Genomic DNA, 13,959 nt, shown 5'->3' with positions numbered 1-13,959 from the left:
ATAATATTAAATCTTTTAGATGAACGATTGTAAATGAATTAATGAAATCAGGATCAGTATGTGAATCTAAATCTAGTTGTTATTTGTTGCTTGACGAGTATAAATTTGTTTGTAATATTAAAGAAGTGTTTACCAATGCAGTTAATTACTGAGCTATGTAAAAATATAACTTTGGCACTATTAATAGTATTTCAAAATATACCTTCTTCATAAACTATCAGTTACGTAAGATGTTGGACTTTTTTTTAATATATTAAAACGTGTGTGAAATTTTTTTATTGTATTTTTACAAATTACTTGCTTCTGAGAGAAGAAATTTACCAATATATATATAACATTTTAACTGTGCTTCTAAGTAGACTGTGAGTAGACTCATTAGGCAAAAAACTTTATATATGTGCCTGATGGATCTATTTCTACAAGAAAAACCACTTTCTTACTACCTTCATGTGAGCAAAAGTTTGTTATCAGGAATATGTTAAATACTGAAAGGCGTGGAGGGTTGGCGTTTGAATAAATATGGCAAAGCATATGAGAGATATCTTCATGGAGAACTTTAAATAGGAATTCTGGCTGATATTTCAACACACGTGGGAAAAACCACATAACACTCTTATATCTAGCCTCTACGTTGAAATTTAAGCCTAGATTAAACTACCAGTACTTAAAGTATCATCCACTCGGCCACTGATGGATCATTTAAATCAGAAAAACCTTTGACTTTATAGTGCAGTTAAAAATAGATGAAATAGTCAGTGGTTAAGAAATATAGATGAAGTAGTATGCAGTCAAAAGTCGTTAATCCGGACTCGTCGGGTCTTCGGCGATTCCGGATTATCGATTTTTCCGGATTACAGATCATCAGTTTAAATCTCGTAAGATGGCATGCAGAAATTCTAAAATTAAAAGTATGAAACTGTAATTTATGAGATAAAAAACAATTATGATCTAAAGGGTATCAAAATTTACAAAAAAAAAAAAGCTTAATATTTATTTGTTTACTTTATTAAACATTTCTTTCAACGTAAGTTGTTTAAGTTGCTTCATTTTATGTGATAATACTTTCTCTTTAATTCTATAAACAGACATAATTTCATGTTCAGTTACAAAGTTCCGCTGTTCAAGTCCCATAATTGCCGTGCCGAGAATACCGACTAACTTGTCAATCGAAAGTTTTCCGTTTTCACTAACCTCTCTGTCACCTTCTTCATGTCTTTATCCATTTTTTGCAGCAATTCTACTTTTTGTTTGACAGACATTGAAACATACTTTCGTTTTTAGATCCTGAGAGCTCCAGCATCAGAAATTCTATTTGACTTAATCGAAAGTTCAAGTTTACTTTTATAAAATTGCTCTTACAGTCTGCAAAACATAATAAGCCGCATCCAATTCAAAGATTAAGGAACAACGCAATCATCAACATTAACTGAAATAGATACAGTCAAAAGTCGTTAATCCGGACTCGTCAAGACTTCGGCGATTCCGGATTATCGATTTTTCCGGATTATAGATCATCAGTTTAAATCTCGTAAGATGGCATGCAGAAATTCTAAAATTAAAAATATGAAACCGTAATTTATGAAATAAAGAACAATTATGATCTAAAGGGTATCAAAAAGCTTAATATTTATTTGTTTACTTTATTAAACATTTCTTTCAATGTAAGTTGTTTAAGTTTTGCTTCGTTTCATGTGATAATACTTTCTCTTTAATTCTATTAAACAGACATAATTTCTTGTTCAGTTACAAAGTTCCGCCGTTCAAGTCCTATAATTGCTGTGTCAAGAACACCGACTAATTTGTCAATCAAAATTTTTTCGTTTTCAATAACCTCTGTCACTTTTCTTCACTATCGGAAGCGAATTATAATGACGAGGAACTTGTTTTAAATCATATCAAATACAGAGCATATTGAGATGAAATACTACATTTGGTAAGGAATTATAAGCCAAATAAAATAAAAACATCTGCGCTGAAGATAAGGATAGTGCTGACAAATCAACTTCCAATTCATTACGCGCCCGCCACCGCGTTCCCCCCGCCGAGCAGCGTGAAATTGATAAACAGATTTTGGATTTCAAAACATACTTTCACTTTAGATCCTTTACATATTAACAAATATATATCGGAAATTCTATTTGATATAATCGAAAGTTTAAGCTTACTTTTATAAAATTGCTCTTACAGTCTGCAAAAAATAATAAACCGGATGCAATTCAAAAATTAAGGAACAACGCAATCATCAACATTAACTGAAATAGATAATTAGATAATTTTAGCTTATACGTCCATTATACATAAAATGCGCACACGAAAACGTATTCTGCACTTGCGCACACTCATATGCACAGTCGTAAAAGGTCTTACGTGCACGCGTAAACGCCTCTGCGCATGTGTCAACGCGGCGCATGCGCAGAAATTTTTTAGTTTTGAGGTCCGGATTATAGATCATTCCGAATTATGGGTGTCCGAATTAACGACTTTTGACTGTAATTAGATAATTTTAGCTTATACCGCCCGTTATACATTAAATGCGCACACGAAAACGTATTCTGTGCTTGCGCACGTGCATATGCGCAGTCGTAAAGGTCTTATGCGCACGCATAAACGCCTATGTGCAGAAAGTTTTTAGCTTTGAGGTCCGGATTATAGATCATTCCGGATTATGGGTGTCCGAATTAACGACTTTTGACTGTATATTTTTTTACTTCTTTCTGAGAAAGGTAAAATTAAATTAAATTTCTGAGTGGGGTTGAAGCTGTAAAAAAGAAAGTAGGTACTATGTTATTGCATTAGCTTAAGAGGTACATCAAAAATAAGTTTATATGAGTAAAAAGCAAGCTCGAATTAGATTGGAGTGGTGTCATTTCAAACTTTGGAAGCATTTATCATTTGTAACCATAGTGGTATTAAAAGTATTATTTGTATATAAAACTAGAGAACTTTCCTTTTGAATTAACATCTGTTTACAAATACAAAAAAACTACGAGTGAAAATGTGCTTTACTCCACTTCTTGTCACTAAATTTGACATATTTCTGTGCAGTAGCTCCTGAAAAGTTAGAGGAGGAGGCTCTATGAATAAACTGGCACAAAATTGACACAGTGAAGTGTGAAAAATACAGATTTATCGTCCAGAAAATATGAGGTTTCTCTCTTACCTCAGTTTCCCATTTCATCTTTTTTTCATCAGTGGATAAAACTTGATAATGTCCAAGAGAAATCTGTGAAAAGCACCATCTTTCATACAATGATTGTAAAGAAAAATAGAACTTGAACTCATTTCCACATGAAGTTGAAGGAACATGCAATGGCTAATCTTTGGAATATGGTAACAGGTAGTTTGGTGACATTTTGGTAAGGCGATAAAGGTTACTAACTAGGACTTTAGCAGTTTACATGGATAAAGTCAAGAGTGTGTGCAATGCCATTTTTGTGCAATTATGGGATGTTTTTTTAAGTGAAAATAGGTCGACGTGCACATGGATACCGTGTATGTGCAATTCTTAGAAATGCGCGGCAAGCAGTTTGCGATTCTGCACTTTCTCCCAATTTTGCACTTAATCTTCGTCATGATTAAGCACTTTTGTTCCATAAAAGTTCTAGCATAAGCTTAATTCGGCTAGCAGATTGTTGAAAAAAAATTTTGAGTAAAAAAAAAAAAAAACATGCCTTTACTTTGTGAAAACAAAATGGCATCCAAACAAAAAAATAGCAGGTTGCTGTAGCAGGGTTGGTCGCCAAATTTTTTCCAAAAAATTGCCAAGTTACCATAATTCAAAGATTAACCCATGCAATTTATTTGCTTGTCATATAAAGGCAGTTAACTTGCAATAAGCAAATATTAAAGTAGAATCAAAGTTTCTTACCTCGTTATGAATAATCCAAACTGTGAATATAAGAAGCACAATTAAAATGTAGAAACATATTTATTATTAGCTGTAAGATAAGTAAAATATTGTGTGGTGATACAAGCATTATCACCTGTTCATAGCAGTATGTAAATGAGGTGTTTTGTCGTGTCAAGTCTGTTTTTAGTTAAAGTAACATCAGGTGGCTTCCTCACTTCCATTTTAAATGGTGTTTGTATATGTGCTTGGTTTTATTTTAGAGATTGCATTTCACTGATGATCGAGTCATTTTTATTGAATTGGTGCACATTCCTATCTGATCTTTGAATTTCAAACTGTGTTTGATATGCAAATGCATATATCTTGTATGCTCCCTGGCAATCTAATATTAAGGTGGTAGTTGGCAGTACCTTAATGATATTCAAAAGGTTCTCTCTTGTTGTTCTTTCAACCTGTCTTAGAAAAACACCTATTTGTTCCCATTTCAGTTCTACCGATAACACACTGTCCAATTACAGGCTTACTTCTTCTATATTTTATTTTTCTAACTTACTTTCATTGGCTTCAACAGTCACACTTTTTCCACCAAGAGGAACACTTCCTGTCTCGTTGAACGAAGTTCAATGAAGTCGGGCTCCTGGGCCAGACCCTATCCCAATAGAGTAAATTATTTTAGTTTTCGAATTTTGAACATAGCATGTAGATGGCATAAAATTTGAGATATTTGGAGCAATTACACGAAGATCATGCGACTAGGTAGAGATGATAACAAATCTTGTGAAGGAGTAGAATGTAAAAGTAAAGTCCATACTATTGAAGAGTGAGAATTTGAGGTGAGACAAAAACATGACGATAATAATTTCAGAGTGTAGCGATAAGCCGTCGTAGAGGAGAATGCGTAGCGAAGTGAGTGAGCTGTGTCTGCAGTCAGAAGGTAGTCAGGATAAGCAGGTCTATGGATGGCGCTGAGGAAGATCATAACTGGGCAAGTTGACCAGTAGTGTGCTGAGTGAAAGGGCAAAGCTCTTTCTATTTCCATACCAATTTTGAAGGACGATCTAAAGAATGGGGGGTGGAGGGAAGTTAAATTAGCCTGTTTAAAGTTAATTAATTATTCTAAGCAATCCAGTATTAAGTCAGCTGTAGGGGTGAATTATATCCGGACATATTGATATATCATGGTGACTGAGAGGCTGATTTTAAGCTTAGTAGATCATATATTTTTTATTTATATACATAAATATATAATTATTTATATTATTGCCTATATCAGTATTTAAGACAATAAATAATGCAGAAACCAATACTTATTAATTAAACGACAGAACGGAGGATGGCTTTGGGCCTTTTTCTGTTTGCTACAGAGTTTGTATCATAATTCAAGATTGGAATTGAGGGGTTGTTTGGCTTATCTAAGTTTTGATAGAATTTTTCTCAGAGTTTAATCATAGCTTCTAAAATTTGAGGAATTCTACATTCTTGGTGGATTTTTTCCGTTCAAGCATACCAAGGACAGTTGGTAATCTGCCTTAAGGTGGTGTTTTGAAGGGTTTGGATTCTGCATAAAGAGGTATTGCAAACATATCCCCAGACTGGGCAGGCGTAAGTAAGAACTGGTAGCAGGATGGCCTTATAAATGAGTAATTTTTGGTCTGTTGCTAAAACGCTGTTTCGAGAGATTAAGGGGTTTAGTTTTACTTTCTCGAAACTTGGATATTATGTGTAATGTGTGGGTTCCATGTGAGATGGTGATCTAAAATTACACCGAGGTATTTTACTTTGCTGGTCCAGGGAATAGGAGTACTGTAAAAGAAAAGTTGCTTCGAGATGTTTCTTTTACTCGTGAACATGACTGCTGTAGTCTTATCAACGTTGATTTTAATTTTCCATTTGAGTAGCCAGGACTCTAGTGCGTGGATGTATATTTGTAAGTGTTGGACAGTCGAGTTAATAGAAGCATTTTGGAAGAGAATCGCCGTATCATCAGCGTGCATAGCAATTGTTGTGTCCTGTGTGTGTGTGTGGTATATCGTTCGCATTAATGTTATAGAGTAGCAGTGCAAGTGTCACGCCCTGGGAGACACCAGCACAATTTTTTTTATTAGAGTAGCTGTTATTGATGCGAACAATAAAGTATCTATCAGACAGATTGGAATAAAGTATTGTAATGATGTATTCTGGAAAATCCAGTTTGATTAGTTTGTAAATGAGGCCATCGAGCTAAGCATGATCAAATGCCTTAGCTATATCAAGAAATATTGCAGCAGCATTTTTCTGAAGTCTGGAGGAGAAAAGTTCTGTAAAAGCTGATGTACTGTTAAATGATATTTCCGGAAACCATATTGTTTGGGAATTAGAACTCCTCGTTCTTCTGCATTGGTTAGGATATCTTTAAGGATGATAGATTCCGCAATTTTACTGCAGGAGGGAAGTAAGCTAATTGGCCTGTATGATTCAGGTTTACTTGGGTTCTTTCCCGGTTTTCAGATGGGAACATCAATAATATAATATATTGAATGATTCGAGTCAATCTGCATATCATCTGTAATCCCATTTTTTGATCATTTCATTGGTAATATTGTCATTTCCTGGGCTCTTTTTTTTTTTTTTTTTTCATATTCTCAATATAGCTAAGTACGCCTGTTGGATTTACTGCGATGCTGTTGTTAGTACGGGGTGGTAAGAAGAATTGTGTAATAGTATTCGTGACTGTTTGTTTATTGGCAGTATCAGAAATGTTGTTAGTGATAAACTGAGTAGTATAGTAATCTGCTAAAGACTGAGCTTTCTCAGTTTCTGTGCAGGCGATTGAAGTTTGGCCTTTAAGGAGCGGAATATTCCTGTAGCTTCTTTTATACCTTGAAGTAGCATTCCATAGTGAATTATCCTCTGTACTGAGTCCTTCAACGTAATTAGCCCAGCATTTACGTGCGTGTTCTTTTGTAAGGATCCTGACTTGATGATGTAGAGCATTTAGTCTGAATTTATCATCTGGATGCCTGGATCTTTAGATAGATCTTTATAGTGAAAGATGCATCTATTAATGGAAAAAAAAAATAGAAGTGGTTGGAATAGCTTCCTTCTCCTATAGCGAAGTAGAAAAATTGGTGAACTGAAATCCTGATGAATGGGCTGTTTCATGAGAATTTTCTTGAATTTCCTTGTATGTATTGTTAATTTCCATAAGAAAGTCCTCCATTAATACATCCTTCATTTTAGACAGCCTTTAAATGCTTTGCTATAATTTAAATAAATAATTTGATAATTCTCTGACTGGTAGCTCTGTAACATTATAAACAAGATGATGTATTTAGTGCCAATGAAACTGAGTTATTTTATAAAACATTTATATTCAAGTAAGATAAATGTTGTGGCAGAAAGAAAAAAGTGAGTGTACTGTTAGTTAGAAATCAGAGGAGTATTGAAAACGCATCACTCCTGATTTTTTGGCAAACTACAAAGCTGTACTGTTTAAGTTGAATCATTTCATGTGACATGGGAAATACAAACATAAACTTGAATAACGAGAGAAATTGTCTTTAACTTGCTGAATAAAATTGACAGAACCACATCTATGAAAAGGTATTCTCCATTTTCTTTAAAAATGTGATGCCCAATAACAAAGTTAGAGACTTTTGATCAAAAATCCTCTGGAATTTTAAAGTAGAATATAGACTGTTTAGAAAACTAAGGTGTCGTTCTTGTTGTCTTGTCCATATATTTCATGGAAGAATGGTTGCAAATGCCTCAAGGAGATTGGACGTCTTCCACCCCAATTTTGAAGGAGTGCACCCCATGGGATGATCCAAGGTTCTCCTACCCTCTCTACTACCACCAAACAATACTAGAAGACTTTCGGCTCGCCATATATTTAGTGCCCTTTTGCCATAAAGACACTGTACATTTACAAAAATCTATGCCTTATGGGATTCAAACTGGGCCTTACAGTATCGCAGTAGGCTTTCCTTTATCTTCCATAAGGCCTTTATAAGGTGTCATTGTTGAAGTTAAATCTTATTGCACTGTCAATATCTATGTGCTGTGCATGTGACTGACCATGCTCAGAGAAATATCTCAAGGAGAACAATGAAAGCTGTTTCTTCAAAACATGTTTTAAGGGGAAAACAACAAAGAAGAAAATCTTGTAAAAATATATTTACGGGTACCCCTTGGCAAAAATTGGTGATTTTTTGTGGTACATGGACACCAAGTTTGTGAAGTTCTTTGACTTGTTATTTTAGCTTTGTGTAGCTACAGTTTTTGCCCAAAAATCGCTGCTATACAAAGCCAAAATAACAAGTCGAAGAATTGCACAAACTCTCTATCCATGTACACATTGACCTATTTTAACTTGAAAAAACATCACAGAATTGCACAAACTTGGCATTGTGTACTCCCTTGACTTTGTCCATGTACACATCAACCTATTTTCACTTAAAACATCAAAGGAGTAGCTAATTCTACACTAGAGCCAATATATATATATAATCTCAATAAACTACATTTTAAATTAAACAATGAAATAACATGAAAAAGGAAATTCATCTTAGCACTCCACAAAGGAAATATCCACTTAACCTTATTTAGAAATTCCCATGTCTTCAGTCAAACAAAATTCCTTAACAGCATCCAAAAATAAAAGAGTCAAAAATATCCTCCGATGTTCGACCATATGCGCATTTCCTTCGTACAAAAAGGGCACTTGTAATGGTTACTAAGTAAACCTTCATTCACACGCCAGTCAATTAATCCTTTTTTTCCCTTTTGTTCCAAATCGTACAGAAACTTCAAATTAATCTTACCACATTGAGCCATTTTACCGTGTAAACCACAAAATAACCACTGTACTTCCTGACCAGCATCCAACACACAAACAAGCCCTTAATCTTTTCCCATCATTCAAATTTACCACAATCGTGCAACCAATTATGTCATAATAGGGCTTCCATAACATTCAACTACTCAGGTTACCATAAATGAAACAACTTGGCGATAATCCTAGGGGCACCTTTAAATATACTTTAACCGAAAATCCAACTGCTAATCCTGGTGAAGCAATAAAGTTGGAAGTTGGATCTATGCATACGGAAGTTCGGTGCTTGATTGTATATATTGCCACCAGCTACCTGAAAAGCAAAAAGCAGATTAATAATGAATTTCTTATAGGATTTGGACTCTTAAGATACTCTGCTTATGGACTGGGAAAGTAAAGCACGTTTGCAATTTTTAGATATGTAAGGTTATAATGCATATTATGAACGTCTCTAATTGCATAGAAGCTGAAGTAATTTTTAAAAATTTCTTTGCATTTCTAGAAGTCTTAAATATCAATGAAATAATATATAATGAAAACTAAAATGTACTGTTACTGCAAAACAAATAAAAAAGTTAAAAACATTAAAAAATAGCAGGTACTTTAAAAATACAGACAAACTGTAAAGAAAAGTTTGCAATATTCACACAAAATGTGCTTACTCACGTGAGATTGTATATTTTTAAAATAGGCCCAAATTTGGGGAGAAAACAGATAATATATAAAATTTTAGCATCAATTTCTTCTGTGTCATAGATGGATAATTTGTTAGAAATCTAGTTTGTCTTAAAATGCAGTATACGCAGTTATATTTTATGCGTAATCCATAAAATATTACTTTTAATTTATAAATTTTAAATTCATACCTCCTTTTGTAGAAGTTATAAAGATAAGCTTTTCTGTTTTTATATACATACATAAGGTAAAGATTCCTGCACTTCAGATGGAAAGGACTAAATTTTAAAGCAATTATTAATTTTTTTTTTTTTTTTTTTTTTTTTTTTTAATGTTTAGAACATTTATACTGTCTTATGTTAATTGGTAGCAAAAGTTTAGAGCTGGAAACATCCCAAAGTCTCAGCACATGCATGTATATTCACATAAAAGTTAAATGAAAATATATACATAGAGTATGCTTTCGTACCATATTATAACTTTCAAAATAAATTCTTGCAGGGAAAATTTAAATACATAAGAGCATAAGTAAAACATTAAATTTTTCACTTGCATAATAATAGAAATAAATTATAAAACACAAATATATATCAAACTAGAACACGGAGCTAAGAAAGTTGCAAACAGGATGTAAAAAGAGTATGGATTCGAACTTATGACCCCAAGTCAAGTTCTGCTACCTTCAGCTTTACCACTAAGCTATCATCACACACACATGATTAGCAATTTTGGCTTATATATATATCATCAAGTAAATCTATTCTTAAAACTAAATTTTTTTATCTTATTTCAATGTGCTGTCATCTAAAATATTCACCAGAATTTGTTCTTCAGCTTCTTTAGGGCATTTCTTAGAAAAGCATAATTTTAAAGTGACGTTCCGTTTGAAGTTAGGCAGACTGCTAAAAATATATTCCATGTGAAAGAAGTGCTTACAAACATATGTCAGTCAAAAAGATATATTCATAAATAGAGAAATATAAATTTAACATACTTTTAATGCAGTAGAATATTTAAAAGTTATCAAATTTAATTTGTAAATAACATTAGATTTTACCTGTTTTAAAAGAAAAAAATTCTTAATGCCTTATCTGATTTGCTATAGCAGTTTGATATAGTCAGACATTCATTTTCATTAAGAGTAAATGTGTATGCAGAACTAGGAAATAATTGCCAGGACAAATTTTGCTCTTTCATGGACTTGGAATTATATTTTTTTGTACCTGATTTTCTTGACAGTAATCACTGCTGTCTGCCAACTAGTACTGTTGTTGCAGTTATCTTATTTTTCTTTTCTTTTTTTAACTAAATTTAATTGATGGCTGTCGTTTTCTGTACTTAGGTTTCTCGTTATAATGTTAATTCAGAAATAAGTATTTTTTATCTAAACATTCTTTCCCTAATCGAACGTTCATCGCTATTTTTGTCCCCATTAACTTTTGGTGACCTGATTGCTCTTTTTTTACCATGTGACCTCAATGCTTCTGCAGACGTACACAGAAGTTGAACATTGTTGAACTTCATCCGTCCATCACTGCACACCGACCGGATTGCAGATGTAAATTAAAGTGAATTTGCTCGTTGATCAAAGAAACGCACTGCATGTGCAATGCAGTAATGGAAACAGGCCTTAAGAGAGAGACGCTGTATCAGAAAATTGGGAAAATCTTAGAACAAAGTCGAAATATAAAATTTCACTTAAATATTTCTTAGTAGTAACTTCTTCATTTTTAACATGCAGTAACAGAATTTATGGGGATGTAAAATTTCCATCTGATGTTTGTGACAAAACAAAATTGCAGGAAAATGTAAAAATATAACAGTAAAAGAAGCAGAAATGTTTAATATGTTGCATGCGTTTTTAGAATCCTCGGAAAACTCAGGTCTTGAATGATTTATAAATTTGGCTAAACAATTTTATTTAAAACTTGATTAAGCTTGTAATTTTAGTTATGAAGGTAAAAATTAACATATAGAAACCTGGATTTTTTAAAAGTGTATTTGAGGTTGTAAACTTTATATGGACTGTTACTCTAAAATTTGTCAGAAATTAAGATCTTATTGTAATAGATAATTTTTTGTACAAGGATTTGAGATATTTTGAGAAGAATTTGAGACTTGATTGTATTCAGTATAAATTTAATTTTTTAATTAATGACACAGAAAGTAAGTAAATTGTAATATTTTATTATATATACTAGCCTTTTATGAGGCCAGCTGCCCAAAATAATTATTATACATGTATGTTTATAATATGTGTTTATATATATATACACACACGATTTGAAGAGTGCATCTACTAGTAAAGATACAGAACTACATTTATTGTTTTTAAATCAGTTTGTAAATTATTAGGATGTTGACAGCTTTTTGAAAATTTTATCTATCCAGCTGTCATTTTGAATTTTTCGCATTAGGACTATTTCTTTAATTATTGCTTCTAAGAATCTGCTTTTGGAAGGAAACCAATCTTAATTTCTTTCTCACTTGAAAATATTTAATTTTTAATTGTAGTTAGATCTTAATAAGCATGTTGAATTATTATCAACTAGTTTTCAAATATTTTGTACTTTTTGATTCTTAATTTTACATGTTATGCATATTTACTGAAAAGCAATAATATTTTGTATCCTATTTTAGATATGCTGCCTTTATATAATATGCTTGCCATTTTTGTGAAGATTATTTATTTCTATAAAATTATCTTTTGTTAGCATCATCATTAGTGTGCTATTTTAATTGAATAAAATACGCTTTTTATATTTTATCTGCCTCCTCCCTGAAAAATTGCAAAAAAGTATTCATGAAGTAAGGTTGCCAAAATAGTCATGTTATCAGGTTCAATGTTTCTTCTAACCTTCTTCGGAAACATACAATGACCTGACTAGAACAGAGAGCTTACTAAAGCTATGTTCACTAATTGTAGTAAGTAGACAGGATACAGACGAAGGGTATACAAAAACCCTTTATTTTTCTTTATATACAATGACTTCCGTACTTCGGAATACAATGACCCTCCACTCGGGGTCTAACGTAAAAGATATAGAAATAAAACTAAACTCTAATTTAACTTTAGAATAAGATTGGCCTTATAATAACAGGAAGCGTATGTAGCACAGAGACTGTGAACACTACAATACGTTTAATTTATCAAGAGGATTAAAACCTCTGGCCTGGAAGGCAAAGTAGCAACTGCGTAACTTCTAAGGTAAGCGGCCTGCTTCGAACTCACTGCTTCCTCTCTTCTGCTTGGCAAAAAGGCCACACTTAAATACTTGGCGTTCGCCAGACAACTTTGCATAAACTCCTTCACGCTTATAATTCTGGCCGGAAGTAGAAAATAAGAAGTGATAGTAAAGATTTAAAATAAAATAAACGTTAGTAAAACTTAAGATCCTTACATACTTCCCGCCAGAGTTAATTAGTTTGAAACTGAGGTCTAAAACGACCTTGTTGAAAACTTTTAGCTCTAAAAACTAACGCGAGGCCAACCTTTTACAATCATAACTTAGCTAGAAACTAGAAAATTTAAAAGAAAGAAATTTGTTACAATAGCAGCTCCCGGAATATACAACAATCTTTTTTTTTTTTTCATCTGTACTGCATCTAAACAGGAGCTTTATTCAATTCTGGTTCCTTCCAGAGATCTGGAAGGAAAACTAGTTTAATGAAATGTTACAGAATGACATTGCAAATAACATATAGAATATACTTTTCTTAACATTCTTATTTCATTCATGACTATTTTAATTATATCTCCCCGTGCTCTCTGACATGTGTTGTAAAAGAACACCAACCACGAATGTGTTTCTGTCTACGTGTGCCACACTTCCTCCTACAATCAAAACACTAACGTGTTAAAATTCAACATACGAGACCTCTTAACACACCCTACTTTCAACTCTAAACCCTGAGGTACTATTCTAAAAGTGGCTAACTCTAAAGTGTAGCGTCAGAGAGCCTAACTACATCATTCAACCTTTACCACATATTTGCCATGATTTAATCTTTACAGTCACACGAATAACAAATTTTTAACATTACTTTCACTTTTACCATATCACGGTATTTCTTAACATTTAAAATAACAGTTCACATGTATATAAGAACATATCAACATGCCGTTAATTTTACACATTTGAAAACATACATTAGTAGTACATTGTTAACTTCTATTCTTTTCAAAGCAAGTGCCAATTCTTTCTACATTGAAATAATACTACATTTCAAAAAGTCTTTCAGACTAAAACTTCTTTCTTGCTAGAATGTTTTAAATAAAATTTATACAATAACTTTTTTTTCAATATTTAAGTCTTTACACAACGCTATTATACATCAACTTTAGTTTTATGCGCGAGTAATTGAGAAACATAATAAGAAAATCGGTCACAACTCATTTCTCGCCCTTTTGGCGATAAAGGTAGACCTCGCATGAGGTAAAACTTCTTGAAATCTGCCACTTGCAGTAAGAATGAAAGATTAACTTAAGTTTGTAAAGTAACATAAAATTTTACTTATCTTTGTAATATTCAGACATCCTTTTCTGGGCCCAGTCTTTAAAGGTATAGGAGATAGTGGCTTGGTTGATCCTCCTTCTTGTACGGGCTCGCCCTTCAGTGCT

At 32.8% G+C, this 13,959-nt stretch overlaps 1 protein-coding gene across 2 annotated transcripts in view; it reads left to right on the top strand.

The window, feature by feature from the left end:
- The window catches only part of LOC118195456 (lysosomal protective protein-like), a 55,030-nt gene that overhangs the window by 588 nt on the left and 40,483 nt on the right, over positions 1 to 13,959 (top strand). The window lies entirely within an intron of this gene.

The sequence above is a fragment of the Stegodyphus dumicola genome, chromosome 5 (assembly GCF_044657685.1).
Source record: "Stegodyphus dumicola isolate Sdum_Otavi_A_Nest chromosome 5, ASM4465768v1".
In the NCBI taxonomy this organism is placed as follows: Eukaryota; Metazoa; Arthropoda; class Arachnida; order Araneae; family Eresidae; genus Stegodyphus; species Stegodyphus dumicola.
This window is presented reverse-complemented; position numbering and strand designations above follow the sequence as displayed.